We start from the raw sequence: 21546 nt of genomic DNA on the forward strand, positions 1-21546 counted from the left end.
GGAAGTAAGACCAGATCTTGGGGACACTGGAACCCAGTGTGATAATGGTGACAGCTGCCATGAATTCTAGAGTCATAGAATGGTTTAGGTTGGAGGAGACCTCAAAGATCATCTAGTTCTAACCCCCCACCATAGACAGGGACACACCCCTCTAGAACAGGTTATAGAATCATAGAATCAACCAGGTTGGAAGAGACCTCCAACATCATCCAGGCCAACCTAGCACCCAGCACTGTTCAATCAACTAGACCATGGCACTAAGTGCCTCATCCAGTCTTTTCTTGAACACCTCCAGGGACGGTGACTCCACCACCTCCCTGGGCAGCCCATTCCAATGCCAATCACTCTCTCTGTGAAGAACTTCTTCCTAACATCCAGCCTATGCCTCCCTCAGCACAACATGAGACTGTGTCCCATTGTTCTGTTGCTGGTTGTCTGGGAGAAGAGACCAACCCCACCTGGTTACAGCCTCCCTTCAGGTAGCTGTAGACTGCAATGAGCTCTGCCCTGAGCCTCCTCTTCTCCAGGCTGCACAACCCCATCTCCCTCAGCCTCTCCTAATAGGGTTTGTGTTCCAGGCCTCTCAGCAGCCTTGTCACCTTTCTCAATGTGTTAGCCAAACTGACTTCGTTAGAGATTATCAGAGCATGGAAATAACTTTTTTGTTTGTTTTAGAGGTTTCTGTGCACACAGGACACTCTGCTGCTCACAGATAAGGGCATAGACCTTCCTGATAGCATTTGCCTCTGGCTTCAAGCATCCCTCTGCTCTGGATGACACAACTGGACAGAGTGTGTATATTTCTGTTATGTACTCACCTTCCTCCCTCATGGCAATTAAGTAGTATGGAGGAAAAGAAAGAAGCAGCAGGTCCTCACTTTGTAATTTGACTTTGACTCCTCCAAATAGCCAAAGCTGACATTTAAAGGAAGGAACAGTGGAAAGGCTTAAAATTACCAAAAAAGGAAAATTGCCACCATTGCTTCTTTGTCTTTTTGCCCTCTCCCAGAAAGCACCAGCAGAGTGCTTCCTGGTCAGTGATACTGCTCATCAATCGCTATCGAAAGCTCCATCGGGTGGTGAAGATACCCTTCAGCCTGCAAGAAGGATTACAGTGGCAATGACTGCTTTTGGGACACAAAGTAAAATTAACTTCTAGGTTATCCCCGTCAAGGACCATTAAGTTCTGAACTATGAGGGACACTGTGAACGAGTCATATTTTAACCTCCTGCGAGCGCAGAAGCAGGCAGGTGCTTCTCCTCCCCCCAGCGAACCTGACCTTCGCTGAAATTTATGTGAAAATGAAAAAAGTAAAAGAAGGCTGCAGCCCTGCCAAACCCTGATGATGTGACTCATTTTAATTACTGGTATTTGGAAATTACATGGCCTGACTTTCATTTAGCAGTTTGTTCCAGGAAGAATGATTTAAAGAAGCTCCGGGGCCGCAGCACGTTTTACGGCAGGTGTGAAGCAAGACATTCATTTTTCTTTTATCCGTGTCCTTGTAAGCATAATAACAATTAGGAAGCTAGGTCTTCACATCAGAATCTCCTGTTTGCTCTGTCCTTGGGCTACTTCATCACTTCTAATTTTCTCAACAGGTTTCTCAAATACCAGTTTCAGTGAGATGACATTGAACAACATTAGATAGAGATGATTTCATTAAAAGAGACATGGACAGAGAGAATGCACATGCTGCCAATAGAAATGTCTTGATTATCTGAGTGTCTTTCCCTTTGAAAGCTCTCCCTTTACTGGCTTTGTTCAGAATCACAGAATTAACCAGGTTGAAATAGACCTCTGAGATAATCGAGTCCAAGCTATCACCTAACCCCTCTAATTAACTAAATCACGGCACTAAGTGCCTCACCCAGCCTCTTAAACACCTCCAGGGATGGCGACTTCACCACCCTCTGGGCAGCCCATTCCAATGCCAATCATTCTTTATGTGAAGAACTGCTTCCTAATGTCCAGCCTAAGCCTGCCCTGGAGCAATTTGAGATTCTGTCCTCTTGTTCTGTCACTGGTACCTGGGAGAAGAGACCAACACCCACCTGGATACATTCTCCTTTCAGGCAGCTGTAGAGAACAATAAGGTCTCTCCCGAGTCTCCTCCAGACTGAGCAACCCCAGATCCCTCAGCCTCTCATAGGGCATAGTTCCTCCTAAGATCCAACATCATCCAGTCCAACCTAGCACCCAGCCCTATCCAGTCAACTAGACCATGGCACCAAGTGCCTCAGCCAGGCTTTTCTTGAACACCTCCAGGGACAGTGACTCCACCACCTCCCTGGGCAGCCCATTCCAATGCCAATCACTCTCTCTGCCAACAATTTCCTCCTAACATCCAGCCTATACTTCCCCTCGCACAACTTGAGACTGTGTCCCCTTGTTCTATTGCTGGTTGTCTGGGAGAAGAGACCAACCCCAACCTGGCTACATCCTCCCTTCAGGTAGTTGTAGACAGCAATGAGGTCACCCTTGAGCCTCCTCTTCTCCAGGCTAAACAACCCCAGCTTCATAGTTGGAGCTGAAGAACTGGAGTTGTATTTTTGAGCAACAGCAGTTTGAAACTGAACTGAAAATAGACGTACATGGTGAATTATTGACCAGAAAGATACTAACATACTCATATATATATATGAGGTCATTCTTTTATAGATCTTATGTTGGGTTCATGGCTGCTGACCCTCAGTGGCCACCTGGTCTGGTCTCCATCAGTACTGGACTTTGTGGGGGGGGACGAGTGGAGAGGGAAAAAAAAGAGAGGAGGTCATTAGCTCAAAATCCCTTGCAATGGAGATTAAGTAGTTGCATAATTTTCTTTACAGAAAGTGTAGTTTAATCAGTCATTCTGCTGACTCATTTGACAGCTATGTCCTCCATTGAGTCCTATTTTGCTTATATCACTCTGCAGAAAGAATTTGATACTGAATTTTGAGTTGAGCCTATACTCCCCAAAAAGAGCACTGAGCTAATTCTGATGATAAGTTCAACTAGTTGGGGATGCCCTTGCTGACTCTAGGTGGGAGGGAAGTTGGACTAGGTGACATTTGGTAGTCCTTTCCAGCCCAGACTATTCTATGATTATGTCCAGTTAGAGATTCATTGGTGTCACAGGATCACAGGATCTTAGGGATTGGAAGGGACCCAAAGAGATCACTGAGCCCAACCCCCCTGGTAGGACCAGGCAATCTAGCTCAGGTCGCAGAGGAATACATCCAGAGAGGCACTGAAATCTCCAGAGAGCAAGACTCCATAACCTCTCTGGGCAGCCTGTTCCACTGCTCTGTGACTCTTACAGTAAAGAAGTTCCCCCTTGTGTTGAGGTGGAACCTCCTGTGCTGCAACTTACATCCATTGCTCCTTGTCCTACGCCAGGCAGCAAATGAGCAGAGCCTGTCATCACCCCCCTGACCCCCAGTCCTCAGATATTTATAAACACTGATTAAATGCCCTCTCAGACTTCTCTTTTCGAGACAAAAAAGCTCCAGGTGTCTCAGCCTCTCCTCACAAGGCAGTGCTCCAGTCCCCTAATCATCCTCATAGCCCTCCGTTGGACTCTTTTGAGCCAACCCCTTTTTCTCTTTAACAGGGGAGCCCAATACTGAACACAGTACTCAAAAGATGTCTTGTGATACAAACAGCTACCCCCCTTAGCTTTCAAGTTGAATACTCACATAATTCACACAAACCCCCACTTTACAAATAGCAGTGGAGATTATTTCCCCTTTGGTCTTGTGCAAATTAAGGTGTCCTATCAAAAAATCATGCCACTGTGTACCTTCACACTGGGAATGTCAAAGGACTGATGCATTTAGCTTTTAAAAGACATAAATTGAGCTTTTCTCACACTTTCTGTTTACTTCTGAGAAATATCTAATTTGCTTCTTGTCATGCAAATTGTATCAGGAAGGAAAAAAAGTAGGGAAGAGGACTGAGCTGTGATTGACCCAGCGTTATGATGAGTCATAGCCTGCCGATGCTAGGTGAATACTTCTCTGGCCATTCAGGTGACATGCACATGAAAAGAATGATTTTTTCACCTGAGGTAATCACCTTGAATTATTCAAAGTGCAGCTTCTTCCTCCCATATCTATCATATATTACTGCTGGTTCAGGTAAGTCAGTGTGAGATGGCGGTGACATATTTCAGTCCAAAGTGGACGTTTAAAGATGAATTATAAACCCCTAAAAATAAAATAGGAGTTTATCATGGGACCTTCAACCACAGAAGCACTGGTAAGCATAATTAATAGTGAGCTCAAGAATGGGTAATCTGCTGCAGTCTTCCACTAAGGAAGGCACATTACATGAATTTGAACACTGCAGGTATCAAAGACAAAGAGATAGTTTATTACCATAAACTCTTTCTAGTTCCATTATATTCACCTCCAAATCTGCATCATCTGCAACAGTGATATCTAAGGAAGGAATATGATAGTCCCAGGAATTCTGACATAGATGAAATCTGTGCTAAAGCTGCAAGAGGTAGTGAGATGCCAGTCTTTAGCTAACAGTCAAAACAGAATACAGTCACCAGAAATTAAAAGATTAACATCAAGGATGAAACTGGGATGATTCTATCTGTGCTACAGCTTTATGGAGGGTTAAAAGTGGAACAGCCTTGATGCTTAGCTACAAGAACCTTGATTAGACAAGCTAAGAGCAGGTAACAGGAGAAGTGCTCTTAAGATCAAGCTGAATCATAGCTCTTTGGGAAAAATACTTTGACCAGCAAAGAGCTCCATACATCAGGATTTATACAAGAGTAGCATCTTGTGTTTGGCTACAGTGAAACACTGCATGTCAAACCCATCTTGATCCTCACTCATAGATTCCTGAGCAGTGGATTCCACTTATATGTGACCATCAAATAACAATTCTGAGTTTTCCACACACTTTTCATTATTCCTGCATTCATACCCATAGCTTTAGGTGTACTGTCACATGTATTACTCGTGAACAGAGGCAACATTCTGCTGCATTCTAAACAAAGAGAAGCAGAATCATAGAATCAGTCAGGGTTGGAAGGGACCACAAGGATCATCTAGTTCAAAATCCCCTGCCATGGGCAGAGACACTCTACCCTAGATCAGGCTGCCCACAGTCTCATCCAGGCTGGTCTCAAACACCTCCAGAGATGGGTCCTCAACCACCTCCCTGGGCAACCCATTCCAGGCTCTCACCACTCTCATGCTGAACAACTTCCTCCTCACGTCCATCCTGAGCCTACCCATCTCCAGCTTTGCTCCATTCTCCCTAATCCTGTCACTCCCTGGTATCCTAAAAAGTTCCTCCTCAGCTTTTTGTAGGCCCTCTTCAGATACTGAAAGGCCACAATAAGGTAACCTTGGAGTCTCCTCCAGACTGAACAGCCCCAACTCTTTCAGTCTGTCAGAAGTACAGCTGGGGTTTACTGTCACCTGCATTTAAATCAACTTCAGATCTTTTTACCACTGGCAAAAATCAGCACAAGCTCACTGAAATATCTAACGTGGGTGGTTTGTATTTGAAGAATAGAATATGTGAAATATGAAGAGACATCTAGTGTGAGGTGTCCCTGCCCAGGGCAGGGCTTGTTGGAACTAGATGAGCCTTGAGGTCCCTTCCAACCCTGACTGATTCTGTGATTCTACGATTTATTTTTCCTATTGTCCTCCAAATCATCTTTAAAAATGAAGCATGAGGAAAGGGGAGAGCAACTTTCACTATATGGAAATAATGATAATACAAAAAATGTTCTCATTTCTTTTGAGAAAAGATCCCCACCAGCTTCTTACTGCTTCTACAATCTCCAGACTGGGTGGTGAATGGTTGAGAGCAGCCCTGAGGAAAAGGACCTGGGGGTCTGGATTGATGAAAAGCTCAACATGAGCCTACACTATGAGTGCAGCCCAGACAGCAACTGTGTGCTGGGCTGCAGCAAGAGAAGTGTGGGCAGCAGGGCAAGGGAGAGGATTCTGCCCCTTTACTCTGTTCTCCCAGACCCACCTGGAGTACTGTGTGCAGTTCTGGAGCCTCCAACACAAGAAGGACATGGACCTGTTGGAGTCAGTCCAGAGGAGAGCCACAAAGGTGATCAGCAGCTCTGTTATGAGGACAGTCTAGTAGAGTTGGGGCTCTTCAGTTTGGAGAAGACTTCGAGGAGACCTTGTAGTAGCCTTACAGTATCTGAAGGAGGCCTACAAGAAGGCTGGGGAGGGACTGTTGACAAGGTCTTGTAATGACAGGATGAGAAGGAATGGGCTTAAACTGGCAGAAGGGAGATTTAAACTAGATGTTAGGAAGAAGTTCTTTACAGTGAGGGTGGTGAGACACTGGAACAGGTGTCCCTGGGATGCTGTGGCTGCTCTCTCCCTGGAAGTGTTCAAGGCCAGGTTGGATGAGGTCTTGAGAGACCTGTTCTAGTGCAAGGTGTCCCTGCCTATGGTGGGGGGTTGGAACTGGATGATCTATGAGGTCCCTTCCAACCTAATCCATTCTATGATTTTTATGAAGGATGTGGTACATCTGTCCATCATTTTCATGCACCCTTTGCCTGGCCACAAAGCACCAAGATTCTTTCTGCACTACATAAACCAGCATAGCTTTCTTTGATTCTTTTTTTTTGGCTGTCATTGGTATATTTTTGCTGGGTTTTTGTTTGTTTGGGTTGGGCTTTTTTCAGCAGCAGATAGCTAGGAGCCTTATCTTTTTAAGTACAGTTTGTTTTGCTATATCCTTATAGTAGAGAAAGGACAAGTTTTACAGGGAGAGGAGCTATCTTTTACTGGAACAGCAAGAAAAAGTGTATGGATTTTCAAAACTGCAATTCTCAAGTGCAACATAATTGCAGAAAATTTTCTTGGATCATTGCAACTGCAAAAAACTGCTAAGATTCAAGTACCAGAATATGCCTAAAGAATAAAAGATTTGAATCAAGTATCTTATTTCTGAAGGACATTTTTTTATCTCATGCTTGTTGACATGAAGGTGTACCTAAAAGCTTTTTTATTTTTCCAGCCTTCCCAGCCAATATCTGTAGGAACATTTCCCTTAATTACTTGCTTTTACTCAGCACCCCTGTAATAATGCTACTACTTTTTGAATATAGCCTTCACCTTGACTGAGCTTCATTTCATTGTTCCTCTTACTTTCTCTATTCTGTATTTCTTATTACACCTGCACATTTGTAATCTGTCATTGCTATTTGATCTTCTTAAAGCATTTACATTTCCCCACCTCTCCACCCCCTCTTTGCTCCTTTTCTTTAATTAACCCAGCACTTGAATATATAAAGGCTGAAGTTTGAATTTTGATACAGTTTGGTGCAGTGTCCTCCTAGCAGAGAAAGATATAGGCAAGTGAAATTCCTTATCTCTGGAGTGGGGCTGCCACCAAGTCCCTAGAACTGCCACTCTGCAACACCTCTGTTAACATCAGCAGCAAACTGAGTTTGTGCAACGCCTACTGTGAATATCATACTGAGAGAGATCTGTTCCAGATACTCTGTCTTAAGACAGTTTAGCCAAAACCTGATCTCACCCCAAAAGAAAAAGATCTGGAAATCTCTTCTACTGGACTTTTTACATTTAAAAACAAGCAAACATTTGAACACTAAGCACTAAAAGCATTTGTTAAATTGCTGCAGTGGAAACACAGAACACAGAAGCTTTCACCTCAACATGAGGAAAAACCTCTTTACAGTGAGGATGACAGAGCACTGGAACAGGCTGCCCAGAGAGATTGTGGAGTCTCCTTCTCTGGGGACTTTCAAAACACACCTGTATGGTAGGAGTCATTCAAAAGTGGGGACAGTCCAGTCGTAGCAGGAACCTGTCCTGTGGGGCGCTCTGTCAGGAGCTCTTTCAAGACAGGGAACTCTCAAGGTGGGGACCTCTCAAAGCAGGAACTCTCAAGGCAGGAACCTTTCCCCCTTCTCCCTTGCTCTATTTATGCTTTTCTAGACATTTGGAACATAAACCCTATGAGGAGAGGCTGAGGGAGTTGGGGTTCCTTAGCTTGGAGAAGAGGAGGCTCAGGGGGGATCTCATTGCTGTCTACAACTACCTGAAGGGACATTGTAGCCAGGTGGGGTTAGTTTCTTCTCCCAGGCAACCAGCAACAGAACAAGGGGACACAGTCTCAAGCTGTGCCAGGGGAAGTATAGGCTGAATGTTAGGAGGAAGTTGTTGGCAGAGAGAGTGATTGGCATTGGAATGGGCTGCCCAGGGAGGTGGTGGAGTCACTGTCCCTGGAGGTGTTCAAGAAAAGACTGGATGAGGCACTTAGTGCCATGGTCTAGTTGACTGGCTAGGGCTGGGGGATAGGTTGGACTGGATGATCTTGGAGTCTGGTTGATTCTATGATTATTCTATGACTTTTATGCTGGGCATGAAAACCCAGCCAACCACCAGCCTGATTGCAGCGTGGGCTTCCACATGGGTCAGCCCATGTGCAGAAAGGTGCCTTTTGCTGGTCTCCCTTCAAGCCCACAGGGCAGGGTCAGGGGCAAGCAGTTTTTGTACCTTCATCTCCCACTCAAACCCACAGCGGGGGGGAGAAGGAGGAATCTGGGGTACCCCGGGACAAAGGGTTACAAATGTAAGAAGGATGAGGCACTTGGTGCCATGGTCTAGTTGACTGGCTAGGGCTGGGGGATAGGTTGGACTGGCTGATCTTGGAGGTCTCTTCCAACCTGGTTGATTCTATGATTCTATGATTCTATGATGTTTAACTTGTCTCCTTTCTGAAAGCATACTGCCACCTGTGAGAACATATTGTGTAGCCCATGTATGCCTGCAACGCTGCTCAAATTTGGTCGTACTGCAGGTAAGGGAGTGTAGACCACTGCCTTGACTAGACCATCCATAATGAAACATGACAGGGGAGATGGAGAACCCTGTCATCCTTGTATTCTATATTACACATTGTCATCCTGTCAAGTCAAACCTAATGTAAATGAATCACGTTAATCAGAGAATGTGAATTTCTGTTTGACAAGCTAAAGGAGTGTAACATCTTCAGTTAGGCTAGCTACCTAAAATTAGCTACTGACACAAGCAAGTGCACAGGGTCAATTTGCCTGCCTGAAACTGAAAATCAGGTAAGGCACATTAGAGAATAGATAGTCTCAGAGTGAATGACACAGAAACATTCAGGTTGGAGAAGAACCTCAGGATCACCAAGTCCAACAGATAACCCTTACTCTACAAGGTTCACCCTAAGCCATATCTCCAGGCACCACACCCAAATGACCTTTAAACACATCCTGGGTAGGTGAGTCCACCCCCACCCTGGGCAGCACATTCCAATGCCTGATCACTCTTGCTGGGGAAAAAAATGTCCTAATGTCCAGTCTAAACCTACCCAGTTGCAGCTTAAGGCTGTTCCCTTTTGTTCTATCACTAATTACCTGTGAGAAGAGATCAGCACCAACCTCTCCACAACATCCTTTTAGGTAGCTGCAGACAGCAATGAGGTCTCCCCTCAGACTCCTCTTCCCCAAATAAACAAGACCCAGCTCCTTCAGTCACTCCTCATAAGATTCCATTTCCAGGCCCCTCCCCAGCTTTGCTGCCCTCCTCTGCACTTGCACCAGCACCTCCACATGCCTCTTGTATTGAGGTGCCCAAAACTGAACACAATACTCGAGGTGTGGCCTCACCAGAGCATAGTACAAGGAGACAATCACCTCCCTACTCCTGCAGCATTTCTAACACAAGTCAGGATGCCATTGGCTTTCTTTGCAGCCTGGGCACACTGCTTGCTGGTATTCAGCTGCTTAAATGCAAGGCTGTAACTCCTCCATGGGCCATGCTGATGTCATTTGAAACCAAAATTAATTTAGCTATATATTTAGTTTGGGGTCTGGATAGGGCTGGGTGCTAGGTTGGACTGGATGATCTGGGAGGTCTCTTCCAGCCTGGTTGATTCTATGATCTGTGGGTGTATGGTTTACAGCACAAAATATACCCTTAGAAGTTTCATGCTTTGTTAGTTGATATTTCAATTGCTTTGGTAAGTAAAGAGATAGAAGCTAAGCTCTATCTTGAAAGTAGATTCTTGGATCCTCTGCTGCTTTGGGATCCCAACTAGTGAAAAATGACAATTCTAGGTAACCCTTCTATTTTTTTATCAGTTCAGTACACTGCAGAAACAACTTCATTAGGATGACATAAACGGAGGAAAGAGAAAGACTATATTGCAGGTACACACAGGCAAGAGCATATGAAGCTTGAGTGCAGAAGATAAGAAAGGATGGTTTCTGGATGCACTCATCCTGAGACTGAGGCTAGAAAGTGCTGAGAAGCCCACACAGCAAGGTGCTAGCTCATAGAATCACAGAATCAACCAGGTTGGAAGACACCTCCAAGATCATCTAGTCCAACCTATCACCCAGCCCTAACCAATCAACCAGACCATGGCACTAAGTGCCTCATCCAGGCTTTGCTTGAAGACCCCCAGGGACGGTGCCTCCACCACCTCCCTGGGCAGCCCATTCCAATGGGAAATCACTCTCTCTGTGAAGAACTTCTTCCTAATATCCAGCCTAGACCTACCCTGGCACAACTTGAGACTGTGTCCCCTTGTTCTATGCTTGTCTCCAGAACTTTGTCCTTGGTGAGCTGTGGGGTAGTGTTCTCTTTTCAAAGGGACAACACAAGAAGGTATCAGTGTTTAGACTATCACTAGCCTATTACTGACTTAGAGATGTGTAAATCTGCTTCTCAAGGCTGAGTTAACTCTTGCTATCAGTGTAGCAGAAACAAATTACAGGCAAATTAAACTTCCAGCAAAGACATTCAGGTATTTTTAACCTTCACAAGGAACCCAAGCTGAATTCAGAGCAGAGATTAACTGCTCTTCTTACAAGTTGCCTTTTGTATCTTCAGAAGCTAAACCAAAATATATAAGGTTAAAAACCTCTAAGACTTCTAGATTTGGAAAAAAAAACAAACCCAAACATCACAGAATCACAGAATGCCAGTTTGGAAAGGAAGCTTTCTCTTGCCAAGACTGAACAAATGCAGTCCTCTCAGCCTTCCCTCAGGTCTGATTATTTTTGTGGCTCTTCTCTGGACACTTTGCAATCAACTGCATCTTTTTTGTACAGTGGTGACCAAACCTGAATGCAGTACTCAAGGTGTGGATTGACAAGTGCTGAGTAGAGTGGAAAAATGACTTCATCTCTGCTGGTAATGTCCTCGGTTAAAGCCTGGATGAGGCACTTAGTGCCATGGTCTAGTTGACTGGATAGGGCTGGGTGCTAGGTTGGACTGGATGATCTTGGAGGTCTCTTCCAACCTGGTTGATTCTATGATTCTATGAACCCAGCATCTTGTTGACTTTCTTTGCTGCTGCAGCACACTCCTGATGTATGCTGAATTTGTTATCTACCAAGAGCCCCAGGTCCCTTTCCACAGCACTGCTCTCCAGGCAGGTGGATCCCAGTCTGAGCTGTACTCCTGGGTTATGTATTCCCAGCTGCAAGACCCTTTGAACTTCATAAAGTTCTTGCTGGCCCACTCATTCATGCTGACCAGATCCCTCTGGAGGGTAGCTCTCCCTTCTGGAGTATCAGTCCCCTTACTCACAGAATGATAAAATTAACCAGGTTGGAAAAGACCTCTAAGATCATAGACTCCAACCTATCACCTAACCCTTCTAATTATCTAAACCATGGCACTAGGTGCCTCAGCCAGGCTCCTTTTAAACACCTCCAGGGATGGTGTCTCCACCATCTCCCCAGGCAGCCCATTCTGATGCCAATCACTCTTTCTGTAAAGAACTTCTTCCTAACATCCAGCCTAAACCTGCCCTAGCACGGTTTGAGACTGTCCCCTCTTGTTTTGTCACTGGGTGCCTGGGAACAGAGATCAACCCCACCTGGCTACAACCTCCTTTCGGGTAGTTGTAGACAGCAATGAGGTCACCCCTGAGTCTCCTCTTCTCCAGGCTGAACACCCCCAGCTCCTTCAGCTGCTCCTTGTAGGGCTGTGCTCCAGCCTCCTCACCAGACTTGTTGCCCTTCTCTGGATATGTTCAAGCACCTCAACATCTTTCTTAAACTAAGGGGTCCAGAACTGGACACAATACTCAAGGTGTGGCCTAACCAGTGCTGAGTACAGGGGCAAAATGACTTCCCTGGTCCTGCTGGCCACACTATTCCTGATGCAAGCTAGGATGCCTTTGGCCTTCTTGGCCACCTGGGCACACTGCTGGCTCATCTTCAGCCTACTATCCACCAGTACCCCCAGGTCCCTTTCTTCCTGGCTGCTCTCCAGCCACTCTGTCCCCCATCTGTAGCCCTGCAAGGGGTTGTTGTGGCCAAAGTGCAGAACTTGGCACTTGGACTTGTTCAAGCTCATGGTACTGGACTGTGCCCATCTATCAAGCCTGTCCAGGTCCCTCTGCAGAGCCCTCCTACCCTCTAAAAGATGGACACATGGTCACAACTTGGTGTCATCTGCAAACTTACTGATGCTGGACTCTATCCCCTCATCCAGATCATCAATGAAGATATCAAACAGGACTGGCCCCAGCACTGATCCCTGGGGCACATCACTACTGATTGGCCACCTACTGGATGTGGCTCCATTCAACATCACTCTCTGGGCCTGGCCATCCACCAGTCATTTTGGTGTAATTTACAAACTTCATCAAGATGCTCTTGATCCATCATCCAGATTACTTATGAAGACATTAAACAGTACTGGGCCCAATATCATCCAGTCTGGATGTTTCTGTGTTTCTGTGACTGAGCTACAAGCCCAAGAGAGGAGAAAGGGAAAGGAGGGAAGGGAATTGATGGCATTTTCCTATGTGGAGCCAAGAATGTCACTTTCTGCCCAGCTGCCTTGTTTCATGGCATCTCAAGCAGATCTGCCCAGTTAGCAGACACATTCATGCAGTAACAAGCAGCCTGTGAACAGCAATTGCTTATTTTGCTTTATAGAGTCATAAATCACATCGGTTCTTGCACATAAAAGTTGTGCATCAATGCTTACAAAGTGTGGGCCAGAAGTAATTTCCAGGAATCAATTGTATACTAATGTGCCTAGGTGGCCAAGAAAGCCAGGGGCATCCTGGCTTGGGTTAAAGACACTGTGGGCAGCAGGGGATCATCTCCCTGGTGCTCAGCACTACTGAGACCACACCATGAGTATTGTGGTCAGTTCTGAAGCCCTCATTACAGGAAGGACATTGAGGGGCTGGATCATGTCCAGAGAAGGGCAACAAGGCTGGAGAAGGGCCTGGAGCACCTGGGCTACAAGGAGGGGCTGAGGGAGCTGGGGGTGTTTGGCATTGTATGATATCTGTGGCTTGGCAGGTCACCACACAGACTGATTCTGGTGATGCTGTTGTTCTCAGTCTTTGATTCCAAATCTTGCTCAATACCAAGTACAATATTTTTAACACACATTGAAGAAATACATAAAGAAACTATGCATAATGATTGATGCTGCTGAGAAGAATTTCATGGTGAGGAGAAAGCAGTGCCCTTCTGTGACCATCTTTTTCCTTTGAAAGCTTCATTCTTTCTAAAACTGAAGTAGAAAACACCAGAGAAAGCAGAGTTATTGCCAGCTTCTGCCTGCAACTATGCTTTTTCTGTTCAGCTTGTTCCTGAACTCTGGCCCAGCCACATAAAAGTGTTATTTGTTTCTGAAGATCTGTCTCCTGTTACTGATTTGTGTCTGTTACAGGAACCCAGTTTACTCTCCTTTTTCTCCCTGGGTTCTCTATATATTAGAGTTCCAAGAGCATACTCTACGCTGAGCCATTCCTTCCCTTGGAATAATTTTGTTTCTCATCTACTTCCCAGTGGGATCTGCTCCAACAGCTGTATGAGGGGTTGATAGGCAACATTATATAAAGTAGGACTAAAAGACTGGATGAGGCACTTAGTGCCATGGTCTAATTGATGGGACAGGGCTGGGTGATAGGTTGGACTGGATGAGCTTGGAGCTCTCTTCCAGCCTGGTTGATAAAATGAAATAGACTCACACTGTATCTATACTATCAAGTATTGCAGTGCAGAACAGTGGGACTCAAGATGTGGAATAAAACAGTTAGTGTTGAGGATTCAGCATCAATACTGCATCCATTCCAGAGGTTCCACCTAGACTGGTCTGTAGCACCAGTATCATGAGCAGCTAGAGAGCATTAGCTGTGTTTCTGGGGTAAATCTTTCAGTTCAGTCACATCCAGAATAATCTCACTCTGCAATACAATCCAAACCAGTCTGCAGAGGTATTGAAAAGATGCATTTTGAAAACATCCTTCCTAGATAAACTGAAATGCTGACTGGACTGCTGTATTAGGTTCCTTCCTTCAGCTGATTTTTCTTCTTCCTTCCTGCCTGTCACAGAGACAGGGAATTGATGTGGCCAAGACAGTAACTATAAAAATACAATTATTTTATTTCCCTGGAATCCCACCCCCAAACTATATACACAAATTACTGTAGGTTTATTTACAACTTCAGTTTGATGGGGAATTTCTTCAAAAAGGATATACACTGCCCTGGGGAGGCCACATAGAATCAACCAGGTTGGAAGAGACCTCCAAGATCATCCAGTCCAACCTAGCACCCAGCCCTAGCCAATCAACTAGACCATGGCACTAAGTGCCTCAGCCAGGCTTTTCTTGAAGACCCCCAGGGACGGTGCCTCCACCACCTCCCTGGGCAGCCCATTCCAATGCCAATCACTCTCTCTGTGAAGAACTTCTTCCTAACATCCAGCCTAGACCTACCCTGGCACAACTTGAGACTGTGTCCCCACATTTGAAGTACTGTGCTCACTTCTGGGCCTCTCAGTTCAAGACAGACATAGAACTGCTTGAGAGAGTCTAGCACAGAGCCACAAAGATGATTAAGGGAATGGAACACCTCCCTTACAAGAAGAGACTGAGGGAGCTGGGGATCTGCTCCTTGGAGAAGAGGATCCTGAGGGGTGACCTCATTAATGGTTATAAACATGTGCAGGGTGAGTGCCAGGAAGGTGAAAAGGCTTATTGAGTAATTTAAATCCGCTAAAAAAATAATTTCCCTCAGCATTTTCTAGACACTTTCACTGGTGTGAAATCTGTAGGTCCATCAATTCTGAATAAAATCGTGGTCAAACTGTTCAGAAATGCTGCAGCACAGTGTACAGCTGTCAGAGACAAGCAAGCCAGCGACCAGAGGAGCTCTGCCCATTTCAAGCTGTGCTATGTAGAGAACCTTAACCGTATTACAGAAAACAGTTGAACTCTAGATTTAAATTTTCCCCAGTTCTGAAACTAAGGTAGGTTCAGGCAGATGGAGTCATCCAGATTGGCAGTAATTGTCATCTGGATTGTCAGATTGGTTATGGAGCAAAGCTGGAGGTGGGCAGATTCAAACTGGATGTGAGGAGGAAGTTGTTCAGCATGAGAGTGGTGAGAGCCTGGAATGGGTTGCCCAGGGAGGTGGCTGAGGCCCCATCCTTGGAGGTGTTTAAGGCCAGGCTGGGTAAGGCTGTGGCCAGCCTGCTCTAGGGTAAGGTGTCTCTGCCCATGGCAGGGGGTTGGAACTAGATGATCCTTGTGGCCCCTTCCAACCCTGGCTGATTCTAGGATTCTAAAACCTTATTCACTTAATTTTCATTGGTGTATATTCTGCTCAAAGTCTGCTACTTCCAGATAATAAAAGGAGGAAAAAAACATACTTAGCTCTTTCTTAAAGGAAACAATATTTTTGATGCTGACATACAACAGAACATGAAATCTGCTATTAAAGTGGTAGCAGATTTCATGTTCTCTGACAGCTATGCAGCTCTGAAAATACCATTAACAGCTAAAGGCAGTACCGGATTGAGGTTAGTGCTCAACTCCGCAGCTGTGATTAAATGCACATAGAATTGAGATGTTGATAGCAAATTTAATGTAGTCTCTCTTTAGAGTAGGCTTTCACCTTGAACTAAGCATCCTCCAGAAAGTCTCCTGAATGTTTTCCTTATTTTAAGCACACAGCCTAAGTGGAAAACATCCATAAGTTCCATCCACTCACAGTATGCAGAAATTCCTAACACGACCACTTAAAATACTTCAGCCCAACCTTTCCTATGCACTGCTGGCAGCTCATGAGCAATACAAACCATCACATGACTCATGACATCTTTTCTCTATCGATGACAGGAAACTGTGGCTTACAAAGATTTGCATTACTATGAAAGCAATGAAGAAAGAGATCTGTGGTGAAGTTATCCATTGCCAGCTACATTCAGAGCATCTGGGTGTCTTATCTTTTACCTCTGGCACAAGATATGAACTCTTCCCAGATTTGCTTGTAATCCTTAAGAAGACAGACAAATGAAAAATAAATATTTGTAGGTAGCAGAAGCTGAGTTTTCTGTAACTAATAAATCTAATTCTTTTTCTCCTTAGAGGTTAATAGTGAATAATTTGGAATCACACTTCCAGATCGAAGCCCTCTATGAAACCTGTCAATTTTAGCCTTCAGATAAAGTCCTGCAGCTGCTAACAAACTCTCTTAAACACTTGAGAGAATCACAGAATGTCAGGGGTGGAAGGGACCTTGAAAGCTCATCCAGTCCAACACCCCTGCCAGAGCAGGAGCACCTAGACCAAGAATGCATCTAGGAGGGTTTGGAATATCTCTAGAAAGGGAGACTCCACAACTCCCCTGGGCAGCCTGTTCCAGTGTTCTGCCACCCTCACAGGATAAAAAATCCTCCTCATGTTTACATGAAACTTCCTATGCCTCAGCTTCCACCCATTGCCCCTTGTCCTGACTTCACCTTCCTGGCACTCACCCTGCACATGTTTATAACCATTGATGAGGTCACCCCTCAGGTTCCTCTTCTCCAAGGGGCAGAGCCCCAGCTCCCTCAGTCCCTTGTAAGAGATGTTCCATTCCCTTAATCATCTTTGTGGCTCTGTGCTGGACTCTCTCAAGCAGTTCTATGTCCCTCTTGAACTAGGAGGGCCAGAACTGGGCACAGTATTCCAGAAGTGGCCTCCACAGGGCAGAGAAAAGGGGCAGGAGAATCTCTCTCAATCTACTAGCCACAGCCCTTTTAATATACCCCAGAATGGCACTGGCCCTCCTGGCCATGAGTGCATATTGCTGGCTCATGGTCAACCTCCCATGAACGAGGGACCCCAGATCCTTTTCCCCTTCACTGCCTTCCAACAGGTCAGAACACATTCTAACTGTCCTTATGTAAAAAAATGCATCTTTTTCCTCCTCTTTTTCTACTGGGTATCATTTGTGACCCATTCTGACAGACCAACACACATTTAGTAGCAAGAATGACTCTTCAGCACTATTTGGAGGCAATCCTTAACCAAGCATATAGCGTTAAGGCTTCAGAGTTTCTGTCTGGAATCTACTCTAGGAAGACAAACTTTCATATCTCTAATTCCACACATGAACAAAAAGCTACTAAAAGAACACAAAAGGGCAACTATTAAATACAATGCAAATCCCTACCCTATTTGGGATTATTTTGGCGATTAGGAGCCAGTAACACAGCCTGAAAATAAAGAAACTTGTAGAGTACCATCTAAGCCTGCAGGGTGGTAACAAAGACTAGATACATTAGTCTTACATGGAACACCTGTTTTGGATGGGGTAGTACTAGTTGAGGCCTGTATTTATGTGACCATTTACACATTATATACCACCACCACTTTCTTACTACCAACAATCTCTCTTGTCTTCTTGCAGCTCCTTTCACGCAAGATGCTAGACAGCCAAAACACAGAACCATAGGATCAACCAGGTTGGAAGACACTTCCAAGATCATCCAGTCCAACCTATCACCCAGCCCTATCCAATCAACTAGACCATGGCACTAAATGCCTCATCCAGTCTGTTCTTGAAGATCTCCAGGGATGATGATTCCACCACTCCCTGGGCAGCCCATTCCAATGGCAAATCACTCTCCCCCTAACATCCAGCCTAGACTTCCCCCAGCACAACTTGAGACTGTGTCCCCTTGTTCTGTTGCTGGTTGCCTGGCAGAAAAGACCAACCCCAACCTGGCTACAGCCTCCCTTCAGGTAGTGAGGAAAAGGAAAGAGCACTGCCAGAAGATGAACTCTGCATAGCACCTAAAAACCTCTGGATGATTACAAAAGTGTTCTGAAGGTAAAAAGGGAAACCTTGCACATTAAAAAAGACATTGTGTTCAGAGATCAAAAGTGATGTCCATTGAAAGGTAGAGCAATATCTACTTCTATGAAAAGCAGAGGAATATCTACTCCAAGCTGTTATTTTTGCAGTCACTCACATTAGCTACCCCTGTCTTTTAAGTATTTCAGAAGCTGGATGTGAATCAGTGCTAGAGCCCAGTACTGTCTGACCAGGTTCTTTTAGATACTCCACACAAAGATGTAATGCTTAACAACAAATTCATTTATTGAAAGGCTATGTTACATGAGATTTCTGCTTCAGCAGAGGGATACAAGATATATTGCACAGCACAACACACAGGGAAGTTACACTTGGCAAAATGCACATACAGCAATTGTAATACACAGTTCAACCACAATGCCAATGCTATTCCCTTTACTGGTCTCTATAATGTGATCACCATAGTGACACTCTGTACCTCCAGCTGCCAGGAAGGCATATGTTGGTGTGGTAGTTCAGGAGTTTCTTGGTTCCCCATGAATTCACCAGATTAACTCAGCCAGCTGGAAGTTAAGGGATAAAGATACATTTGCAGCAAAGCAAAATTTGCAAGCATATATACACCATATATATACAGATACTTACAACTACATACAAGTTAAAGGTAATACAGAAACCCCTCCTGAACAGCAGAACTGCCCAAAAGGGCTTTCAAACCAACTACTCTTTCTTCCATCCTGCCTCCCTTACTTCAGAATCTCTTACATGCAGGGGATGAGATATAGGAAGCTAGATAAGGAGTCAGCTGGAAAAGAAAAATATTAGATTGGGTTATACAGGTTCAGGCAGAGGAATTAGTGAAGCAGTTGCCAGACACAGACTTTGTTTATTGTTTCTTGGTTTTATCCCTTCTCAGCAAAACAGATGAGTGATACAGGCATCACTATTATTTTCTTTTCACAGCCAGTGAGCTAATTTCTCTCATTAAAATATTCCAATTAGCCTCAAACTGGCACAGTTGGCTGAAGTCAGCTCAAGTCCATTGCTCTCTTCAAAACTCTTTTTAGTTGTTCAGGTTTTCCTCTGTGTTGGTCTGAGTCAGGAATTCACTGCTCACCATGCCAGCCTGGTTAACTCAGATAGTCACACTATTGGCCCAGCCAGCACCCATAAGTGACGTTAGAATGAGCATGGAGCACCTAGCCTAGCTAGCCGGGGGGCCACCAGGCCCCCCGGCCTTTGTCACCTTCACCATTCACCCAGTGATGCACCAGGAGTACTCACCAGTGAGGATGGGATGAGGATCCCTCTGCCCAGTTGGGCAAGCTTGGAGCTTCTGCCTTTCCTGGGGCCATTAAGTAGGGGAGTGGGCAGGGAGGGGAAAGTGATCACACCTGGGGTGGGAGGAGACTCCAACAGAACCCAGGTGCTCTGAATCTGGGGAGAAAAGGGCAAAATGAGGTGTGGGGTGGGAAGGGGGCAGGTATGGAGGAAAAGGGGAAGTGGGGCTGAATAAGGGAGGTGGAGAGGAAAACAATGGAGATGGATGTGGGGACAAGAAGGAGATGAAGAGGAAGGAGATGGAAAGAAAAGGATGAAGATGGCAGAGATGAAGAGGAAAGGAGGAAGATGGGGGAGAAGTGGAATAACAAAAGAAAAAAGAAAACTGGACTGTAAAAAAAGAGTGATCCTACTATGGCAGGGGGTGTTGGTCTGGATGACCTTTTGAGGTCCCTTCCAGCCCCTAATATTCTGTGATTCTTCTAATGAACTCAGGGAAAAACATTTCCACCACCAGCTGATTCACTCAACTCTTGGTTACTGTTTACCTAAACCAGAGGCCAACCTCTCTCTGCTCCCTTTGGTGCTGAGATAAGCTAGCTTCTTTGCAACAGCTGTGGTCAGTCAAATCCCACGTTATTCCCTGAGCTTCATGGATATGGCTCCTTGTCCATTTCCTCTGAATCTTCTTCCACTGTAAGGCTTTGTGGACAGTCTCAATCATTCTTCCTTTACAAGGTTAAAAAAACTCAAACTCCAAAACATTAGAAAGAGTAAATGCAACACAACTGAAAAGCATGGAACAGAAAGTGGATATGGGAAAAATAACAGAGATATAAATACAAATTTATGGTGGTTGAGGCTCCATCTCTGGAGGTGTTTAAGGCCAGGCTGGATGAGGCTCTAGACAGCCTGCTCTAGTGTGAGGTGTCCCTGCCCATGGCAGGGGGATTGGAACTAGATGATCCTTGTGGTCCCTTCCAATCTGACTGATTCTATGATTCTATTCTATGATTATATAAATAGAATATAGGTGGAATTTAGCTATACTCTTAGGTGCTGCACAGGTATGACTTCTTCTAGTAGGTGGAATACCTCCTTCCTAGGCACACTGTTCATAGCCTGTGTCACTGCTTGGTGTTACAGCTGGTGAAACTATCAAGCATCTATGTAAACCTCACTGACTAACTGTCTCAGGGGCACGAATAAACATTATTCTCAAGTCATGCCTCTGTGGCAGGAAGATATTAGCTCCCTTTCACAGATGGGAACCAAAACAAGCTGTTTTAATCAAGGTCGGTCTTAGTGTCTGCTGTCTGTCACGGCAAATGAACAGAGATGTCCCCTGTCCCACACCAGAACTCTGCCAGCACCCCATCTAATGTTATCATTATGTTTATGTTGAATACAACCTTAAATTTAGCCTGGATATTGGCTTAAAATAAGCTGCTGGAGAAGAGGAGGCTCAGGGGTGATCTTATTACTGTCTACAACTACCTGAAGGGGCATTGTAGCCAGGTGGGGGGTGGCCTCTTCTCCCAGGTAACCAGCAATAGAACAAGGGGACACAGTCTCAAGTTGTGCCAGGGTAGGTATAGGCTGGATATTAGGAAGAAGTTCTTCAGAGAGAGTGATTGGCATTGGAATGGGCTGCCCAGGGAGGTGGTGGAGGCACCGTCCCTGAGGGTGTTCAAGAAAAGACTGGCTGAGGCACTTAGTGCCATGGTCTGGTTGATTGGTTAAGGCTGGGTGATAGGTTGGGCTGGATGATCTTGGAGGTCTCTTCCAACCTGATTGATTCTATGATTCTATGCTTCTTGAAAGCCTCCTTGGTAAGCCTGTAAGGAGCTAGCAAGGTTGAAGCTTCCAGTAACGGTGAGTTACTTTAATTACAGCCCACAACAGTATGGTATTTTCCTCTCCTAATAACAAGGACATAAGTCTCTACACAATGACTTTTTAAAATGATTAAAGAGAAAAAACAGGTCAATATCAAGGACAACATAACACAAAGCTGATCCAAGCCAGTGTTTAATTGACTGGGAGAATAACCCCATTTTGGTGTCTTCCAGACTATGTTTTTGAATGAAGTGCTAAAAGTTAAACAGTTTGTTAGTCTACCACTTTATTTCTTTTAAATTCTCAATTCTAATAT

At 45.0% G+C, this 21546-nt stretch overlaps 1 long non-coding RNA gene across 1 annotated transcript; it reads right to left on the reverse strand.

Moving 5' to 3' along the window:
• Positions 1 to 18371: 18371 nt before the first annotated feature.
• On the reverse strand, positions 18372 to 20872 carry LOC135180025 (uncharacterized). Its single transcript, XR_010304252.1, has 3 exons — positions 19395 to 20872; positions 18756 to 18915; positions 18372 to 18673 (listed from the first exon to the last, which is right to left on the reverse strand). It is a non-coding gene; the product is annotated as an uncharacterized LOC135180025 (long non-coding RNA).
• Positions 20873 to 21546: the final 674 nt, after the last annotated feature.

This window comes from Pogoniulus pusillus, chromosome 12, assembly GCF_015220805.1.
Source record: "Pogoniulus pusillus isolate bPogPus1 chromosome 12, bPogPus1.pri, whole genome shotgun sequence".
NCBI classification, from domain to species: domain Eukaryota; kingdom Metazoa; phylum Chordata; class Aves; order Piciformes; family Lybiidae; genus Pogoniulus; species Pogoniulus pusillus.